This window comes from Heloderma suspectum, chromosome 3 (genome assembly GCF_057233095.1).
Source record: "Heloderma suspectum isolate Gila_16-S chromosome 3, 16-S_ref, whole genome shotgun sequence".
Classification (NCBI taxonomy): domain Eukaryota; kingdom Metazoa; phylum Chordata; class Lepidosauria; order Squamata; family Helodermatidae; genus Heloderma; species Heloderma suspectum.
In genome coordinates this window covers 291,101,046-291,121,594 of record NC_139460.1, presented here as the reverse complement: position 1 = coordinate 291,121,594, position 20,549 = coordinate 291,101,046, and the positions used below count along the sequence as shown (strand labels likewise).

The 20,549-nt window shown below is 44.3% G+C and overlaps 1 protein-coding gene across 3 annotated transcripts in view; it reads right to left on the bottom strand.

Moving 5' to 3' along the window:
* The window catches only part of LOC146351408 (mast cell carboxypeptidase A-like), a 53,314-nt gene extending 33,779 nt beyond the window's left edge, over positions 1 to 19,535 (bottom strand). For all 3 annotated transcript variants that reach the window (XR_014789595.1, XR_014789594.1, XR_014789596.1), the window contains exons 1-8: positions 19,456 to 19,535; positions 19,104 to 19,179; positions 17,981 to 18,105; positions 16,063 to 16,165; positions 15,841 to 15,942; positions 10,001 to 10,091; positions 8,466 to 8,674; positions 9 to 93 (exon numbers count right to left, since the gene is read on the bottom strand). The gene's annotated coding sequence lies outside the window, so the exon portion shown is untranslated. The remainder of the gene's footprint in view (positions 1 to 8; positions 94 to 8,465; positions 8,675 to 10,000; positions 10,092 to 15,840; positions 15,943 to 16,062; positions 16,166 to 17,980; positions 18,106 to 19,103; positions 19,180 to 19,455) is intronic.
* Positions 19,536 to 20,549: the final 1,014 nt, after the last annotated feature.

The following is a 20,549-nucleotide window of genomic DNA, read 5'->3' as shown; positions in this document are numbered from 1 at the left end:
GTACTTACAAATCGTAGAGGCAATTACTCCATATATATACTGTGTATTATAGAGACTAGACAAGGCAGCCACTGCTTCCTTCGCCACTTCATTCTGTATTTAAAAGAAATAAATATTTTGATTAATACTCCCCCTTCTCTTTCCTTTCCCAATGAACTCAACTCCATATGAGCTCAGTCACATCTCAATCACTGTCAAATATTTTCATAGGAACGTAAGAAGCTGCCATATACCAGATGAGACAATGGGTTGTATCCAATGTTAGTCCTAGTTAGAGTAGACTCAATGAAATGAATGGGACATAAGTTAGACTAACATTGGATACAACCCTATTGTTCATCTAGCCCAGGCTGAGGTCCTTTTCCTCACCCGCTATCAGATCCTTTCGTTTTGTCCCAGGCTAATCCAATTAAGATTTTTGTTGATTGAAAAATACTTGTGTAATCCTAAATTTGAACCCTGGTCCAGAGATAATTATGCACAACAGGATGTTGCCCATGACCAGAAGCACAAGGCAGTAGATTAGGATTCCCTTTGCCATTCCCAATGAAAGAAAGGAGGGAATGAACGTCCCTATACTAACTGTGTAGCATGGACAGGGATTGCATTGGGTAACTTGTGCTGCCAATGGAGAAGCAACGTGATACCTGTGTGCATTTCATATGCATCATTGCTCCTGATCCAGCAAGGACCGTGTGTACAGGTAGGCCAGATTCTGAATGTGGCTCTCCCTTTAAGGATAACTGTGTCTAAGTAAGTACTTAAGTAAATTCTTAACTGAAAAGCTCTCCACGGCTTTGGAACCAAATACCCAAAGAAATGCCTACTTCCATAATTATGTTACGTATTTATTTGATGTAAGGTATTTATATATGCCCAATTCATAACACTTATCCTTGTTGTTGTTGTTCAGTCGTTCAGTCGTGTCCGACTCTTCGTGACCCCATGGACCATAGCACACCAGGCTTTCCTGTCCTGCGCTCTCTCCCGGAGTGTGCTCAAGTTCATATTCATTGCATCGGTGATGCTATCTAGCCATCTCATCCTCTGCCGTCCCCTTCTCTTTTTGCCTTCAGTCTTTCCCAGCATCAGGGTCTTTTCCAGAGAGTTTTCTCTTCGCATTAGGTGGCCAAAATATTGGAGCTTCAGCTTCAGGATCTGTCCTTCCAATGAGCACTCAGGGTTGATTTCCTTTAGGATTGACTGATTTGACCTCCTTGCAGTCCAGGGGACTCGTAAGAGTCTTTGCCAGCACCACGGTTAGAAAGCATCAATTCTTCGGCGCTCAGCCTTCCTTATAGTCCAGCTCTCACAGCCATACATTACTACTGCGAAAACCATAGCTTTGATTAGACGGACCTTTGTTGGCAAGGTGATGTCTCTGCTTCTTACTATGCTGTCTAGGTTTGCCATAGCTTTCCTCCCAAGGAGCAAGCGTCTTTTAATTTCATGGCTACAGTCACCGTCTGCGGTGATCCTGGAGCCCAAGAAAGTAAAATCTGTCACTGCTTCCATTTCTTCCCCTTCTATATGCCAGGAAGTGATAGGGCCAGATGCCATGATCTTCGTTTTTTTAATGTTGAGTTTCAAACCAGCTTTTGCACTCTCCTCTTTCACCCTCAACAAGAGGCTCTTTAGATCCTCTTCACTTTCTGCCATTAGGGTGGTATCGTCTGCATATCGGAGGTTGTTGATAATTCTCCCAGCAATCTTAATTCCGACCTCTGATTCATCCAACCCGGCATTTCTCATGATGTACTCTGCATATAAGTTAAATAAGCAGGGTGACAATATGCAGCCTTGTCGTACTCCTTTCCCAATTTTGAACCACTCGGTTGTTCCATGTCTGGTTCTTACTGTTGCTTCTTGACCCTTGTACAGGTTTCTCAGGAGACAGGTAAGGTGGTCTGGTACTCCCATCTCTTTAAGAATTTGCCACAGTTTGTTGTGATCCACACAATCAAAGGCTTTAGCGTAGTAAATGAAGCAGAAATAGACGTTTTTCTGGAATTCTCTTGCTTTCTCCATGATGCAGCGAATGTTGGCGATTTGATCTCTAGTTCCTCTGCCTCTTCGAAACCCAGCCTGTACTTCCGGTAGTTCTCGGTTCGCATACTGCTGAAGCCTAGCTTGTAGGATTTTGAGCATCACCTTGCTGGCATGTGAAATGAGCGCAATTGTGCGGTAGTTTGAACACTCTTTGGCGTTGCCCTTCTTTGGAATGGGAATGTAAACTGACCTTTTCCAGTCTTGTGGCCATTGTTGAGTGTTCCAAATTTGTTGGCATATTGAATGCAGCACTTTAACAGCATCATCTTTTAGGATTTTAAATAGCTCAGCTGGAATACTGTCATCTCCGCTAGCTTTGTTGTTAGAAATGCTTCCTAAGGCCCACTTGACTTCACTCTCTAGGATGTCTGGCTCAAGTTCAGTGACCGCACTATCATGGCTATCAGGGACATTAAGATCTTTCCTGTATAGTTCTTCTGTGTATTCTTGCCACCTCTTCTTAATCTCATCTGCTTCTGTTAGGTCCCTGCCTTCTTTGTCCTTTATCATGCCCATCTTTGCACAAAACGTTCCCTTGAGATCTCCAATTTTCTTGAAGAGATCTCTAGTCTTTCCCATTCTATTGTTTTCCTCGATTTCTTTGCATTGTTCATTTAAGAAGGCCTTCTTGTCTCTCCTTGCTATTCTCTGGAACTCTGCATTCAGTTGGATATATCTTCCCCTTTCTCCCTTGCTTTTCGCTTCCCTTCTTTCCTCAGCGACTTGTAAAGCCTCATCAGACAGCCACTTTGCTTTCTTGCATTTCTTTTTCTTTGGGATGGATTTCGTTGCTGCCTCCTGAACAATGTTACGGACCTCTGTCCATAGTTCCTCAGGCACTCTGTCTATCAGGTCTAATCCCTGAAATCTATTCCTCACCTCCACTGTATATTCATAAGGGATATGATTTAGGTCATACCTGAATGGTTTAGTGGTTTTCCCTACGTTCTTCAGTTTAAGCCGAAATTTTGCAAGAAGCAGCTCATGATCTGAGCCACAGTCAGCTCCAGGTCTTGTTTTTACTGACTGTATAGAGCTTCTCCATCTTTGGCTGCAAAGGACATAATCAATCTGATTTCGATATTGACCATCTGGTGATGTCCATGTGTAGAGTCGCCTCTTGTGCTGTTGGAAAAGAGTGTTTGCTATGATCAGCGTGTTCTCTTGGCAAAACTCTATTAGCCTTTGTCCTGCTTCATTTTGTACACCAAGGCCATCCTTGCCTGTTATCCCGGTGATTTCTTGACTTCCTGCTTTAGCATTCCAATCCCCTATGATGAAGAGGACATCTTTTTTTGGTGTTACTTCTAGAAGGAGTTGTAGGTCTTCATAGAACCGATCAACCTCAGCTTCTTCGGCATCAGTGGTTGGGGCATAGACTTGAATTACTGTGATGTTGAATGGTTTGCCTTGGATTCGTAGTGAGATCATTCTATCGTTTTTAAGATTGTACCCCAGTACTGCTTTTCCCACCCTTTTGTTGACTATGAGTGCTACTCCATTTCTTCTAAAGGATTCTTGCCCACAATAGTAGATATGATGATCACCTGAATTAAATTCGCCCATGCCTGTCCATTTTAGTTCGCTGATTCCCAAGATGTCGATGTTCAATCTTGCCATCTCATGTTTGACCACCTCCAACTTACCTTGATTCATTGATCTGACATTCCAGGTTCCTAAACAATATTGTTCTTTACAGCATCGGATTTTCTTTTCACCACCAGACACATCCACAGCTGAGTGTCCTTTTGGCTTTGGCCCAGCCGCTTCACTCTTTCTGGTGCTACTTGGAAATACCCTCTGCTCTTCCCCAGTAGTATATTAGACACCTTCCGACCTGAGGGTCTCATCTTCCGGTGTCATATCTTTTAGCCTTGTGATACGTTCCATGGGGTTTTCTTGGCAAGGATACTGGAGTGGGTTGCCATTTCCTTCTCCAGTGGACCACATTTTGTCAGAACTCTCTGCCATGACCTGTCCGTCTTGGGTGGCCCTGCATGGCATAGCTTATGGCTTCACTGAGTTACGCAAGTCTCCCACCAGAGGTGCAGATATTGGTTACAAGGGTGAGAGCTTTGTTGGAAGTGGCACCCCGTTATGGAATGCCTCCCCAAAAAGATTCACCTAGCACCAACTTTTCTATCATTTAAGTGCCGGGCAAAAACTTTTCAGTGTATCCAGACCTTTTAGTAATTCAATGGACCATGTTTTAGTCTGTTTCAAAGCTTTATCTGCTGTTTTCTGGTTTTTGTTTTTGTGGTTGTGGTATTTGTTTTATGTTCTACACTGCTCTGAAAACTGATATGATGAAGGGAGATATAAATAAATTTCTAAATAATTTCTTCATTTCTAAATAAATGAAGAAATTAATGCTAATTAGCTCAGGTATTTTGTAATGAGCATGGTGACAACTGATAACTTTTTGCTAGGGATGTTGGAGAAATCCGCCACGGACTCCAGTGAAGCCAGATTCTTTGGAATCCGCCCCCTCGGAGTCCATGGCAGAATGGCCTCCCCCCCTGTAACCCACTGAAATCCACCCCCTGGGATGGACCTACCTGGTGGCAGAGGTGGAGGCGGTGGTTCCAGCTTGTCTTCCGGCTGCTGCAGGGCTGTTGCGGCCGCAAATGGCAGCCGTCATAGCGGCCGCCATTTGCATGCCTGCATTAGGCCATGATAGGCTAAGTAAATACTTATGTAGCCTATCACGGCAAAGAGCAGGGGCGCAAATGGCGGCCGCTACACCACCGCTGCCCTTTGCCGTGATAGGCTACGTAAGTATTTACATAGCCAATCACGGCAAAAGGCAGGGATGCAAATGGCATAGCAACTGCCATTTGCGTCCCTGCCTTTTGCCATGATGGGCTACGTAAATACTTACGTAGCCTATCATGGCCTAATGCAAGGATGCAAATGGCAGCTGCTATGATGGCTGCCGCAGCGGCCTTGCTGCGGCCTTGCCGCAGAGCAGAGCTGGCTGGTGAGGATTCCGGGGGGAGGGACGGATCGCCTCCCCCCCACCGCCGAAGCCCTGGAACGGAACAAGGTAAGGGATTCGTACATCCCTACTTTTTGCCTTGGTGAAAGAAGCATTGTCTTGTTCTCCCAGATATGGAGAACTAAGCCTTATGATCAGACTCGTCACACTTCTGATACTTGCTTCCCACTGTAGAGATAGGATAGCTGTAGAACCTTTACACTCTGAGCAAATCAGCTTGACTATTTTGTAATCCATTGATGGCCATTACAAGTTGGTGATATATATTTCCAAAGTGTTTGGATTGTGCTCACTTATTATGCTGCCACCCTGTTCTAATACTAGTTAAATTAATCATACTCTCCTGTAAGCTAACTGATGCACTTTTGACTGGGGTGTGCTACTTTCACAAGGAGGTTGTGTTTCATCCCAGTGAGAACAGATGCTTTTGTTATGCGTTTTTGAGGCTTATTTGCATTTGATTGCTTCCCTTTTTATAGGCTCTGGCCAATAGGGCATTTCTGTTCTTATAGCCAAACAATTGTGTCCCATTCCCTCCCCCACCCCAATTGTACCTTCTGTTTTCTGCTACATATGAACTCTGTGGGCCAATCCAAAGTCATTCCATGTTGTGGATCAGAAATGTACAATATGGTTATTCCCATCATTCTGTTTTGTTCTGTTTTAGAATGTGAGCTTCTGATCATCACTGGGATATCTCAGTGCCTCAGGCTATTTAAGGAAGTCATTTCTTAGTCTGGGCTTTCCATACTTTCATACTATCTCACCAGACAACTCTAATGGAAAATGATACTTGTTGGCATCTGGTTGTATTGGGTATGAGAGCTAATTCAAAATTGTTTCTATAAAGAAAAGCATCCCATTTTACATGTGAGAAGTGAGATGATTGCCAAAGTACAGCCTATTTTAAAAGTGTGTATGCACTTTGTGTTAGAATGCACTTTGCTGTGAAGCTGGAGCAATGGCTTTTACTATACTTTCTTCCAGGGGTCTTCCAGGGGTCGGTATCATCAGGCACCTGCTAGGGCCCATGCCTCAGCATGAGCTGCTCCTGGCCCTGCTCTTCTCCCTCCTTGCTCTTTCTTCCAGTTCACCTGCCCTCCCACAGTGAGCAAGCAATGAGAGGAGTGAGGAGAAGGAGCAGTAACCTCCATATGCCTGGTCTTCTCCTTATGGGAGGTGGTGTGAATTGGACTAAGAGAGAGAGGCAAGCGAATGGGCAGTGGCAAGAGTGGCAAAGAGGAAGACGTGGGCACACTCCTCCTGAGAAGACCTTGCCTAAGGGCCCCTCAAACCCTGAACTTGGCACTGGTTTCTTCCAAACCAAATTCTACATCTGGGGTAGGCAAGCCACAGCCAACATGGCCAACAGCCATGGGAGTTATAGTCCAAAACATCTGGAGGGCACTGAGTTGCCTGCCCCTGCTCTACATTTTATTTCGGTGTTGGCCACAGGGACACAAATCAAAGGATGGAGCTAGGAGGCATTGGGACCTTTCAAATGTCAGATGTATTTTAATGGTCAGCAGTTTTGTAGGAAAACAATGTAATTGCAGCAGCAGCAGCAGCATAATACTAATACTAATACTAAAATGAGCACAAACTTAGGTTCCTGCATCTCCCCCTTTATGTGTAAGACACAAGGGGGCAGCATTGGTGTATCTATATTTCCATTATAAAACTTCTACAAAATTAGGAAAGCTGGTTTTCCTATGCAGAGCTCTTTCCTGTATGATGCTAGCAGGGGTTAAACTAGCTCTAGGGAACAAAATAACTACTAAGGATCGCTAGGACATTTGGAAGACAAAAAACTAATCTCTGACAATAGTGGCTCATATATCCCTTTTCTCAGTAAGGGCACATATACCCTTGTAAAAATTTCAGTAGCCTGGGTCAAGCTGACCTGTGTTGCAGTTGAATATGACGGGGGCTGTAACTAAGCCCCAAACAGGCTCAAGCTGGGACTTTGCCTCTTGGGTCTGAATGTGCACTGGATTTATGCTAAAGGTAGACTCAGATATTTGCATCCAACCTCCCTTAGTGGATGTCACCTGCTTCTCTGTTGCTTCCTAATGCACCTCAGCCATGCTGTGTTGCCCTGCTTCTGCTTGTCAATGCCCCACCATATTTGTGTTCATGCAATGGCTTTCCGGGTGATAGAAACATGACAGCAATGTTTAGCCTCCGTGAGTTTTCTGAGGATACTATTCCTGTTTTTTTTTTTTTTTAATATTGCTGGTGCTGGTTAATTTTTCAGAGTAGAAACAAGAAAATTTTCCACTGATTGGGGTGGGGGCACGGTGGGGGGAGATGTGAACAAGAATTTTCATAGAAAGCTTGCATTTCTTTTTGGTAACATTCCTAAGACAGAGGGAAAGTGATATATAGTAGAAAATGCTCCAGGGAAACAACAGCAGTTTGTTTTCAATCCCAACTTTCCCATCAGGAAATAAGAATTTTAATCACTTCTAGTTTACTGCAGAATTAAATTTAGCTCATCAGTGCCATGCATATAATACAAGAAAGATACATGGCCTTTTTGCTTTTGTTGTTTTTAAAGAAGATCTTCCAACATTCTGCAACAAGCAGAAAAATACACAAGTGTTGTTAACCCTTTGAAAATTAGAAAACGGAATACTGAGGTATAACATTTTCTTTTCATTTGTGCTAAATTGTCACTGAAATGGGTTAGATCCAAAGATGGCTCTCCATTCATGACCAGCACCACTGTTGATTTGCAGAAGATCCTTCAATCCAATAGTAGCTCTGGGAAATGGAAGTGAGGAGGTGATTTCAGGGATACCCCTTCCCCTTGCATCCTGCCATGTTGCCTCCCAGCCTGTTCTGGAATGTGCCCCAACCCTCTGGAGCAGATTTTCAGGGGTAGAGGTGGAAGACCCTGCTGGATCAAAGGCCCTTCCACTAATGGAAGGGGATCATTGGACCCAACTCAATAATTCTTATTATAGACCAGGGGTGGGCATCCATGGGTTGGTGGGGCGCCTTGCTCCCTGGATCTTAGCAGCGGTCACATCCCTGCCCCTACTTGCCCTGCCACTGCTGCACAACCAAAATTCAATGGTGTGGCAGCAGGGGAGAAAAGGCCTCTTTAAAAGGAGAAGTGGTGGTTTGCCAAATTTGGTGGTGGAGCAGCAGCTGCAAAAGGGCTTATTTTACTTGAAAATATCCCCTTTTTGCTGCTGCCACCACTTCACCACTGAACATCAGCAACCTATCGCCAATTTTCCTTTTAAAAGATGCTTCCCCCCCCGTTGACGCACTACCAAAATTCAGCCACACAGCGGCAGTGGCACAAGCGCAGCCTCAAAATGGCCAGGGATGCTGCATATGGCCTGCAGACCACGTGTTGTCCACCCCTGTTATGGACCCATGAACACAGATCCCTTGTTCTACATACCAGTTGATCGTGATTTGGTGCTTCTGTGTCTGTATAGGCATAAGGAAACAGCAACATCTGAGAGTAGGAGTGGAAGCTTATGTATCCTTTGATGGAGGCAAGATGGTCATGAATGAAACTTGCAACTGCTTTTGTTTCTGGCTCCGACTCTGCAGAGGGACCACAGTATATTTCCTCGCAAGGGTCGTGTGAGTTATGTTCGATTTCAGCTGCAAGAAAAGGTTTTCAGGTGTGATATTTCTGGAAACAAGGTTGTATTTCTTACCAATTCTGGGACATAGGATGGGCTCTCACAAGCTGTTTTCATGTAATGATGGCTATGAATCCAGGATAAACTAGGAACAACTTTTATATTTGGAATCGGGGGCGGGGCACCATTTGGTTTTCCACTTAAGGTGACAAAAAGTCTTGGGCCTGCACTGGAGGTTGGATGTGCATTGCAAGCCCACCTAATCCCATTTCAAAACTCTCTTCACGTACACTCTTTTGCAGTAACCCTCAGATGCCATTTTTCTAGAGAAAGTGAATTGACTTCTGTCGAATTATTCTGGAAGAAATTATTCAGAGATTGCATCTTTGTCTCTGGAAAAAGACACACCAGGATGTCACATGAGCTGTGCCACCCAAGGGGTGTTGCTCAGTGGTGGATGGTGACTCCAGTTCTGGAGGGGTAGTGCTTCCATTCTGGGTTTTAGTCACCACCAGTCCAAACTCTGAAAGTGCTATCCAAGGTGCTGAACCTTTTCCTTATCTCCCAAATGGGTTCAGCACCTTCGATAGCACCCTTAGCGTTTTGGCTGGTTGTAACTAAAACCCTGAATGGAATCACCGCCCCTCCGGAACCGGAGTCACTGCTGACATTTGGCCATAGGCCAGGGTGTTTGAATCTGAGGCCTGTGGTCCAAATCACACCCCTTCCCCTGGCCCCACTCCCTCTCCCCGACCATGCAAAATTTCCCTAATTCTGCATGATTCCCCTGCTCCCCATTCTAAAAGATTGGAACGCCTCTCCTAAGGCTTAGTTACTGGCAGTAAGAAATTCGAGCTAAAATATGCAGGCATTTTTGGTGTCTTGGCCCCACCCCTTTTGCCATTGATTGACTGACTGATTGATTTCCTGCCCTATATCATTAGGATCTCAGGGCAGCATACAGGTAAAATCAATTTAGGCAGTATAAAACAATGAATAATTGAAACAGCTAAAAACATATTAAACCATTAAGGAAGCTAATACCTATTTAAAATCTGAAACAATAAAACAGTTAAAACAGTGTGATACTTTAGGAAGTGCATTTAACCCTCAAAGGCTTTGATAAAAAGCCATGTTTTAACTTGGCGCCGAAATGAAACCAATGTCTGCGCCAACTGGGCCCCCAAGGGGAGGGGTTCCACAACTGGGGTGCCATAGCAGAAAAAGCCCTTTGGCCCACCCACCACCAGAATAGGACCCCCAAAAATTTCTCTGAAATTGAATTCAACACTCCTGCCATGGGCTATAATGTAGTTTCTGTTGCTACTAGGCATATTATACTTACTGTCCCAAGAGACTTTGAAATTCCTGTTCAGATCAGTGCCAATACAATCACTGTTGGTGTTATTGGCACGATTCTTCCTCCACATGCGATCCTGCAGGGCAAAATGACTGAGATCTATCTGTTTTTGACATATTTTTTGCTTCATGTTAATTCCAAAAAGCTTAGAAGATAAGACCCTTATTCACATGCCGGCAAACTTTGTACAACTAATGTACAGTGGGGGCAGAAAGGTTGGCCCCCCAAACCATGCCTCTGGGTGTGGTTTGCTTCCACATACCTTGCCCATGGGCCTACCTTACCATCACCTGTTGGGCATAACATACATGTGACATGTATGCACATAAGTCTGATGACTTTTACTTCTTATCCCCTGGTTTCGCCATGTAACAATTGTGGGTTGCTGGACTTACATGCATTGGTGCTATGTGTGCATAAATTGCTAACACAATACACCCAAAATATAGAGGTGAGGTTGTCCAGGACAGGTACAATCCCATTGCCCCAGTACTGACATTTGAGTAGCCCAAAGTTATGCTGACATTTGAGTAAGGCTAATGAGCACCTTTATGGACAAACTAGATTATTGTGGAATGAAATGCACCATAATCCAGCTTGGCTCTTCTTATGTTCTTATGTGATATATAAATGGAACAAGCAAATGAAAATAAATAAATAAATAAATAAATACATACATACATACATACATACCACTTCTTTAGCCATCTCTGTGCCATTTTCTCCCTCTCCTCTTGCACCACAATCATTGTAGCACAGCTGATTGCCTAAAGAAAAGGGAGTGTAGAGGCGGAGGGAAGGCAAATGGTACAGATATTGGGGAAACAGGAAAGCATCCATACCATTGAAGGGTGTGCACAGGAGTTGTGACTGAATGCACTCAAGACCCTACATCAAAATAGGAGCGTTGGACAAATATAGACACTTGTTCAGGGGCAGTTTCAATATATTATCTCAAAGCTCTTTGGATAGTGCTCATGTTGGAGACACATACACTCATATTTGTATTCCCCTAAAAATACTATATTCAACCTTCTATAAAGATTATGTTCTACACCACCTGCCATTCTCCATTGAGACTTTCTGGAGTCACCTTAATTCCTTATAGAAAAACTAGCTTTGACTAGAGAGGAAAGAAATGTGGACTGTACTTTAGTCCATGTCCAGACGTAACCATCAATGTTGTACACAGGAAGGACGTAGAAGTTCAAATTATCCAACAACTTTGTCATGACCCAAGAGACAAATATATTGTATACAATTTAGTTTTCAACTAGATGAGAAGTTTGGAAGTGTTACAAAATGTAGTTCTTAAAGAAGATTTTAATACTGCCCTTCGCCCAAAGGTCTCAGGATGGTTTACAATAATTAAAACAGAAAAAGCAAACAATAATAACACTTATTATTTTTTTTTTTTAAAGCTGAAGAGACTGTTAAAAAAACTTCAGATTCAAACACACACACCTGGAAAAAAGAACCCCTTTTTCCTGGCACCTAAATGACAGCAAAATTGTCTGTCATTTAGGTGCCAGGAACTGCTGGGCCTGCTGCCGCCGCTGCCGCCGCTGCCACCACCACCAGGCCTTCCCTGGAGACTTCTGCCTGGCAGACCGCCAGTCCCTGCAGGACCAGGCCCCCAGGTACCAAGCCAGCTGTGCTCCTTCCACCTGCCCCTTCCTGGAGGGGCTACATAAGCTGGCTGGCTGAGGTGGCCTGGGAGAGCCAGGGCCTGCAGGAGAGGCCACCACCATCACCGGGGAAGAGGCGCGCCTGCTGCTGCTGGGCCTGCGGCAGTGGCGGCGGGTGCTGCTGCTGCCGCCGCCGCCGCCGCCGCCACCACCACCACCACCTGGCCTTCCCTGTGGACTCCAGCCTGGCATTATTTTTAAGGGGATTTTTAATTGTTTTGTGTGTGTGTGTGTGTGTTTTCTTTTTCCTGGGGGATTTTGTTGTGGTTTTAGGGGTGGGTTGCCTGCCTGATAGGCGGGAGCGAGGGGGCATGTGTCCACCTGATGGAGGCAGTGGGGGGAGTGTTGGGGGCCAGAAGATACCGAGGCTGGGCGGCAGGCGTTGGCGGAGCGCTAGGGGCAGGCCATGCCAGGTAAGGGGAACAAAGGAGAGATGTGTAGTATCTGTCCCCTGCTCCGGGCCTGTCCAGAGCCAAAGGATGGCTGGGGGAGGCGTGACCCCATCTTCTGGCCTTCGTTTGCTGCTCTGCAATGCCAGGTCTGTTACCCAGAAAACCTCCCTCATCCATGACATGATCCTGGATGAGGGTGCAGACCTGGCATGTATTACGGAGACCTGGCTGGCCGAGGCTGCTGCTCCAGCCCTTGCAGCCATGTGTCCAGCTGGATTTTCGTATGCACAGCAGCCGAGGGCTGGGGATCGGGGAGGGGGAGTGGCTGTTATCTACCGAGAGTCCTTGGTCTTCACCAGACCCCCTCTCCAGGAGACCAAGGTTGCTGAGTGCATGTACTGGAGGTTGGGCCCGAAGGGCAGTCTGGGGATTCTGCTCATGTACCGTCCACCCCGCTGCATGACTGACTCCCTGGCCGAGGTGCTTGGGGTGGTCTCTGATGTGCGTGTACAGCCCCCTAACTTATTGGTGTTGGGGGACTTCAACGTACATTCGGAGGCCATCCTCACAGGAGCACCTTGGGACTTCATGGAGACCTTGGCCTCCTGGGAGCTGCACCATATTGTAACTGGGCCCACCCATGTAGCCGGTCATGCACTAGACCTTGTGTTTGTTTCTGGAGAAGTGGGGAGTGATCTGGAAGTCGGGGGTATATCCACCACCCCCTTGTCATGGTCAGATCACTATCTGGTGACGTTGGACTTCTTGGTTCCACAACCCCTCCGCAGGGGTGGAGGACCCATTAAAATGGTCCGCCCCAGGCGTCTTATGGATCCAAATGGATTCCTGAATGCGCTTGGGGATTCTCTGGGGCATGCCAACGGCCACTTGGTCGAGACCCTGGTGGGTGGCTGGAATGCCGCAATCACTGGGGCATTAGATCAGGTGGCTCCGAAATGCCCTCTCCCCCTGAACAGGGCTTGGACTGCACCAAGGTTCAATCTGCGGTTACGAGCTCTGAAACAGGAGGTGAGACGGCTAGAGCGCCGGTGGCGGAAGTCTCGCTCCAAAGACGATCAGACACGGGCTAGAGCTGTACCTTCAGCCTATCACATGGCGTAAAAAGGAATATTATGCTGCTTCCATCGTGTCTGCAGAGTGCTGTCCCAGGAGGCTGTTCCAAGTGGTCCGGAGCCTGGTCGGTCCTGTGGCTCCGGAACCACCGGAGCATTCTAAGGCCTCCTGTGAGGCCTTGGCAAGGCACTTTGCAGATAAAATGGATCAGATTAGGTGTGTTACTCTGCATGCTGTGGATACAGTTAGTGAGCAAGAGGCGGCCTGTGGCAAACCGGTTTTGTGGGATCGGTTCCAGCTTCTTCCTCCTGATGAAGTGGACAAGGTGCTTTCATCGGTATGGCCGACCACCTGCTTACTTGATCCTTGCCCATCTTGGCTCATTATGAGCTGCAGAGAGAGACTGGGTGAGGGGATCAAGGCGGTGGTGAACGCCTCCCTTGAGGAGGGAGTGATGCCATCAGCCCTCAAGGAGGCAGTGATAAGACTGCTCTTAAAGAAGCCCTCCTTGGATCCTCAAGTTTTGAACAACTTTCGCCCAGTCTCAAATCTGCCATTTTTGGGCAAGGTGATTGAGCGGGTGGTGGTGGTGCAGTTGAAGGCACACTTGGAAGAAACTGATTATCTAGACCCATTTCAGTCGGGCTTCAGGCCTGGGCATGGGACAGAAACGGCCTTGGTCGCCTTGGTAGATGATATGAGGAGGGCTCTGGATAGGGGTGAATGCGCCTTCCTTGTTCTCCTCGACCTCTCAGTGGCTTTCGATACCATTGACCACGGTATCCTCCTGGACCGCCTGGAGGAGTTGGGCATTGGGGACACCATATTGCAGTGGTTCTGGTCCTTCCTCTCCGGCAGGTACCAGAGGGTAGCACTGGGAGAGGAGGTTTTGGACCTGTGGCCACTTACTTGTGGGGTGCCACAGGGTTCCATCCTCTCCCCAATGCTATTTAACATCTATGTGAAGCCGCTGGAGGCTATCATCAGGAGGTTTGGGGTGCAGTGTCATCAATATGCGGATGACACGCAGCTCTACCTCTCGTTTAAATCTTCACCAAGGTTGGCCGTAGAATCCCTGTCCAAATGTCTGGAGATGGTGAGTGGCTGGATGGGGAGGAATAGGCTGAAGCTGAACCCTGACAAGACCGAGGTACTTTTGGTGGGAGACAAGAGGAGGCTGGGGGATGTTGACCTGGTGTTGAATGGGGTACGGCTACCCTTGAAAGACCAGGTCTGCAGCCTGGGGGTCATTTTGGACTCCCAGCTGTCCATGGAGGCTCAGGTGTCAGCTGTGAGCCCGACAGCGCTGTATCAACTCCATCTGATACGGTGGCTGCGCCCCTTCCTTCCCGACCATCTGCTCCCATCGGTAGTACATGCCCTGGTCTCTTCTCATTTAGACTACTGTAATGCGCTCTACGTGGGGTTACCCTTGAAGACGGTTCGGAAACTGCAGCTGGTACAGAACGCGGCGGCTCGCCTGATTAAAGGCAGCCGCCGGCGAGATCACATCACTCCAGTGCTGAAGGAGTTGCAGTGGTTACCAGTTGTTTTCCGGGCCAAATTCAAGGTGTTGGTTTTGACCTTTAAAACCCTATATGGTTCCGGCCCAGCCTATCTTAAGGAGCGCCTCCAGCAGCACCAGACAGGCCGCTTAACAAGATCAGCCTCGGATGGCCTTCTCTCTGTCCCATCAGCCAGGACAGCTAGACTGGTGGGGACGAGGGAGAGGGCCTTTTCTGTGGTGGCCCCCACTCTGTGGAACTCCCTCCCTAGGGAACTCGGTCATGCCCCCTCTTTAATGAGCTTCCGTCATGCATTAAAAACGTTGTTGTTCAGGCAGGCAATTGGGGTGGGTTAGGGTATTTTGGAAAATGTTTTTATTGTAGAATTTTATTGTTTTAAACTGTTTTTATTGTATGTTGTACATCGCCCAGAGTGCATTTTTATTGTATATTGTACATCGCCCATTTTAAACATTCTTATCATATTCTCTATGCACAATGCCCTCTGGAAATATCATGTGGCCCTTTGGAGGTATCATGGCTTGGAGGCTTGCAGGGAACAGATAACTCCAGTTAAACCAGTAATTCATTGCCCCAGATCAGGAAACACATCACCATATAAAGGACAAAAGAGGACAAAATATTTGCGTAAAAGTTGGACATGCTACTTTATATGTATAGATCCAAATTTAGAAAGAACTACTATAATGTAAATAAATATTCAATACATCTGACTATAGTGGGGAACACTGTGACCAGGTGACCTGTGTGATTGCTCAGTCTGTTGATCTCACTTCAAGGCTCCTGATCTCATTTCTTACAGTTCTTTATCTTTAAACTGAAATTGGACTGGACAGTCCTTCAAACAGAGGATGTTTGCAAATATAGGACACTTCTTTGTAAAGTAGAACACAGCCACCTTAGTAATAGACCTAGGATACCCATGGACATTATAACACAACTATTTGCCGTTCTTAGAGAGCAGGCATAAATAACTCCTCTAGCAACTTTCTCCTGTCATTTTTAAGTCTAGATCAGCGTATCCTGGCTGCAGCCATCTCAGCTTCAAAACGTGATTGTTTCTTAAGCTGCTTTCCCATTATATCTCATTAAGAATTCTAAATGCACAATTATAAAAAGCGCTTGAGTCAGACCAAGAGTCAGACCTTAAGAAGGTACATGGGACGCTCCTCATAGGTTTTTCCAATCTGGATCCGGGAGACCAGCTCGGGGTAATTTTTAGCCATTCTTTCAGTCCATGCAACAATCTAATGGGACAGTGTAATAATGATATTCCTGAGTAAAATATTAACAGGATGAAATATGATATGAGTATTATTTCTATTACCTATGTAGCTTAAGAAAAAAAACCCCTTAGTATATGGTACCTTTTCCCAGTCATTGTATCTTGTGTAGCTGTGCTTGTCATGGAAATGTCTCCGTCTGTCAAACTGGTTTTCAATCTCTTCTTGTAGGTTATGGAATAAAATTCTGTGGCGGGAAAAAGAGCATCAGCACATTTAGAACCTACATGTAGCCTTGCTCACCCCAATATTCTTTTATTCCATCACTCCGGCTTAACCCCTTAGCCTTAATTCCAAATACATAGACATACATACATACATCTAAATGTAGTTTCTCACATTCATCTCATGTTATACTCCCTGCTTCTCCCTCTATTATCCCCCTATTGAAATTTAGATTGTAAACCCACTGGGGCAGGGCTGTTTCTTTTTTTCCTGATATAACTCAAGCTCCATGCACAGTAAAGAAGCAATAGAACTAACTTGCTAACTAACAAAATAACCACTTAATCAAAGAAATAAATATGGCTCATTTATGAATTACAAATGATAACAGAACGTAGGGAAACAAGGATGTCACTGAACCCATCAATTCTCATACAAACCCGTATTGGAGGACTTCTGTTTCAGCCCATCGCAATTGAGCTGTGGGGTGCCATGAGGTTCCATCTCATCTCCCATGCTTTTTAGCATCTGTATGAATTCACTGGGTGAGGTAAACTGGGGATTTGGACTGAGGAGTCATCAGTAAGCATATGACACACAGCTCTATTTCTTGTGGAACTCAGGCCATTTATGCTATAGATATTCATTCAACTTCCCAGCTTTCACTGCTTTGCACCCATTGGATATGAGATATGTTCAGAAGCAATCAATGACTAGGTTCAAACAACACACTAACCCACACTCAGTGGTTGAATTTAGCTTGTTGTTGAACCTTGGGTTGTTCGTTGAAATGTGGGTTAGCATGTTGTCTGAACCCAGGATATTTTCCACAGGGTATCTGAACCCAGGATATTTTGTACTTGTTAACCATGTAGTGTGGCTTTCTTTTCTTGAACAAGCCACTTTGAGAACCCATGGTTTATTGTTGGGTTGTTCAGGGTGGTTAACAAGCCACCCTGCGGAAAATGTTCAGACAATATGTTAATCCATGGTTCAACAACAACCCACAGTCAACCACTTAATGTGGGTTAGTGTGTTGTGTGAACCCAGTCTGAGTATGGGTTAGCTTGTTGTGTGAACAGCCCCAGTGGCAGAACTTGCACTGATTTCTGTGTCTCTGGATTTCATCCAGTTTTAAGTTTCATAAAACCCAGCAGTCAACCAGTAAGTTGAATTAATCCTTAAAAATGTATATTTGGAAAAGTAGAAGGATATCACGGATTAAAGTGGAAAGGTATCATGGATTAAAAACCAAGGCATATAAGATCTGTCTGTTTATAAAGAGTACAGAAGATAAAAATGAAAATCTGACCTTAGACAAACATAATAAAAAAGTCCCAGCCTTTCATTTAATACAACAGCTAATAGCACTTTATCAAGTATGCCTGGGACAACTATAGCAATCTAATGGAAACTGGATTTCAAATGCATTTACTGTGCAAACCTATTCATGTCTACTCAGAAGTAAGTACCATTGACTTCAATGGGGCTTGCTGCCAGATAAGTGTGTATAGGATATGTAATATGTACATGTAATAAGCTAGTAAGTAATAGTTTATTACTGTCACAAGACCAGCAAAATGTAATAAGATGGTATGGAATATGTATGGTACTTTATATAAATGCTTTGATTTGCTTAAACAATGTGTCATTTCTGTTAAATTGTTCTTAATTTACTAGAGAGCTCTCTCCTAAAGAATATACTATGTGATTCTATTTAATTCTGTTTCAATTAAATTCATGCCTTTAATTAAATGGTTGCTCCTTTCTCACTAAGCAAGATCATTATTATACACATAATCTATAATCCTCATGAATCTGCATTAAAAGCTTATACTCATATTGTATCTTGTTCTGCTCCAGCATTGACTGGACAAAGCTTGTTCGATCCGAATTGACTCGGAAATCCACATCTCTTCCAACAACAACATGATGAACTGAATGAGGATGCCAGAAGTCAGGCTGTGCAGAAAAATGTGGAGAGTTTGTCATTAAATAGATTGGGAGATTCTGGAACGACTGGAGAGAAAACATTCTTTCCATTCTCTCTCAGATGTATTGTTTCTATGCCTGCCTGTGCATAAAAGTGTAGGGAATGAATGAATATATTAAGAAACATGGTGCTTTTGTAAGAAAAATTAATGGTAATGGAAAAATTGTGGCTGTTAGATGACTATTCAATGGCTAAAAAGTACAGTCAGGTGGGTAGGAAAGGAGATTCCTTCCTGTACGTTTTTTTTTTTCAAATTCTAAATTAAGTGCATGTTGCATATACTTTTTTGCACATTTGCCAGATGTAAAAATATTCCCATATTTTTCCCTCTTATTAACATTGTATTTATTGAATTTTAAAATATTACATTCTACTTCTATTCAAGGATCTCCTATATGTTCATCTCAGATTCTTCTCTGTAAATGTTAATGTCAAATATTCACTAAATATTTGAACATTGACCCACCAGTGAATATTTGATACCTCTATTTGATATCCAATGATATATAATTTCAATATTTTACAGTATTTTAATGACTGATGTGCAATGGCATATAGTATTGGATAGCTGACCTGCAATTCTATTTATTTCGTATTTTACAACTGTATGCTTATGAGATTTAATATTTGACAACCACCATCAAAACAAGCCAGAGATCCCAATGAGTCTACTCATCATAGTTTGAATTCTGAGATAAAATTTCACAATGCAAAATTACACATTCAAAAAGATTTGGTGAATTTTGAGTATTTGTTTCAGCTACAATAGATTTCTTTGCACATCAGCACACATGTAAGATCTTGTAAGCTAAGATACTGAGGACATCTTGTCTTCATTTGTTTCCATATCCTGCAATGATGCTGCATAGTACTTGTATATTTGAAATGAAAAGCTATTGCAAAAACCTGTGGGGGAAAATATCAAAAATAAGAACTATAGTAGGTAGACGTGGTGGAAAGATCTCACCTGTACTGAAGAGGCCAGGTCCTTTAGGAAGTTCACTTGGCTTTCATTCTGAGGTCTCACCCGAAACACTTTCTCACTTCAATAAAAGTGAAATATAATTAAACAGGAATAATCATATCATTAAACTAAGTCATATACTGTCCTTTGCCTTCCATCTATCTTCAGTTTTTTGAGGCTAGGGATTTTGAGATATGTGGTTACACAGCCCGCTTTCATATCAGTGTGGCTTACACAAGATTCTGCCAGATGGTGTGTGCTCTAATAGTTGTACCCAGTGGATCTACACTAAATGAAAAAGAGGGTTGTGCTAACATTTTTCTTGCAGATATTTACCACAATGAGAAACTTCTACCTGTCAAAGCGACGAGTGAGGACAACAGCCTGAGGTATCACCAGGATCCCTAAAAACAAAATAATGCATTTCATGATTCTGCTTTGGCCATAAACCCCGATCCTTACCCCATATATATCCCTTTTTCATAGCACCACAAGCAACCAGGTGACTTCCTCTGGTGTTTTCATTGGATGGCGTCTTTATGGTTTTTTTTTTTAAAACCCTCTTTTTTGTTATAATTTTAGTTTTAAAGTAAACTCAGCATTGCAAAATTTGAGCAATAAAGATAACAGAAAAAGGAAAAAGAAACCCACAGGGACTCAAACGTCTGACAGATGCCATTGCTAGAATGTCATGTGAAAGATTAATTTTTTTGGGGGGTGAGATGAACGGGTCCCTAAGTACTTGAACACATACAATCCTGAACTATTTCACACTGATTCCAGTGGCATTTACTCACAAGTTAGAAAATGGGCTGGCTCAAGGCATTTTGCTGCTGCGGGTGAAGGACAAGATGGAGCCCCACACCATTCCACATAGAGAAGCAGACTGGACTGTCTGTTGAATCTTACTGCAATACTGGCACCTGGACACTGCTCTCTACTACACCTGAGGCAGCAGGCTAGTTTATCAGGCTTCGAGCAGACAAGGGAGGCTGTTGACCCATGTGCCCCTAGTTTGTTGCTGCCTGAGGCAGCTGCTTCACTCTATCTAATGGTAGGGCTGGCCCTATGGATTTTAAATGCATGGAGCTGCAACTTTAAATAAGTAATCAAAACAAGTCATAATCAGGCTACTGCATGTAAGAACTATTCTTTCAGTAAATAGGCATGGCATGAATAGAAATCTTTAAGGTTTTGGTGTTGTCATTTCAAAATCAGTGTTAGGTTACCTCTAACTGATGCTAACACTCACAATAACTATGGCCCTGTTCTCCTTCTCATCTCCCTCTGTACAGCCTGCTGGAATAGCTGCTAGTGATAAGAGGTGCAGGAAGAGGAGGCTCCGTCTATGTCCCCCACATGCTTCTTGCCATCTTTCCCTGTAGCTGGGCTCTATATGTGGCGGTGGGAATGACTTCCTGTTTCAGTGGAGGGATCACAGCAGGCTGT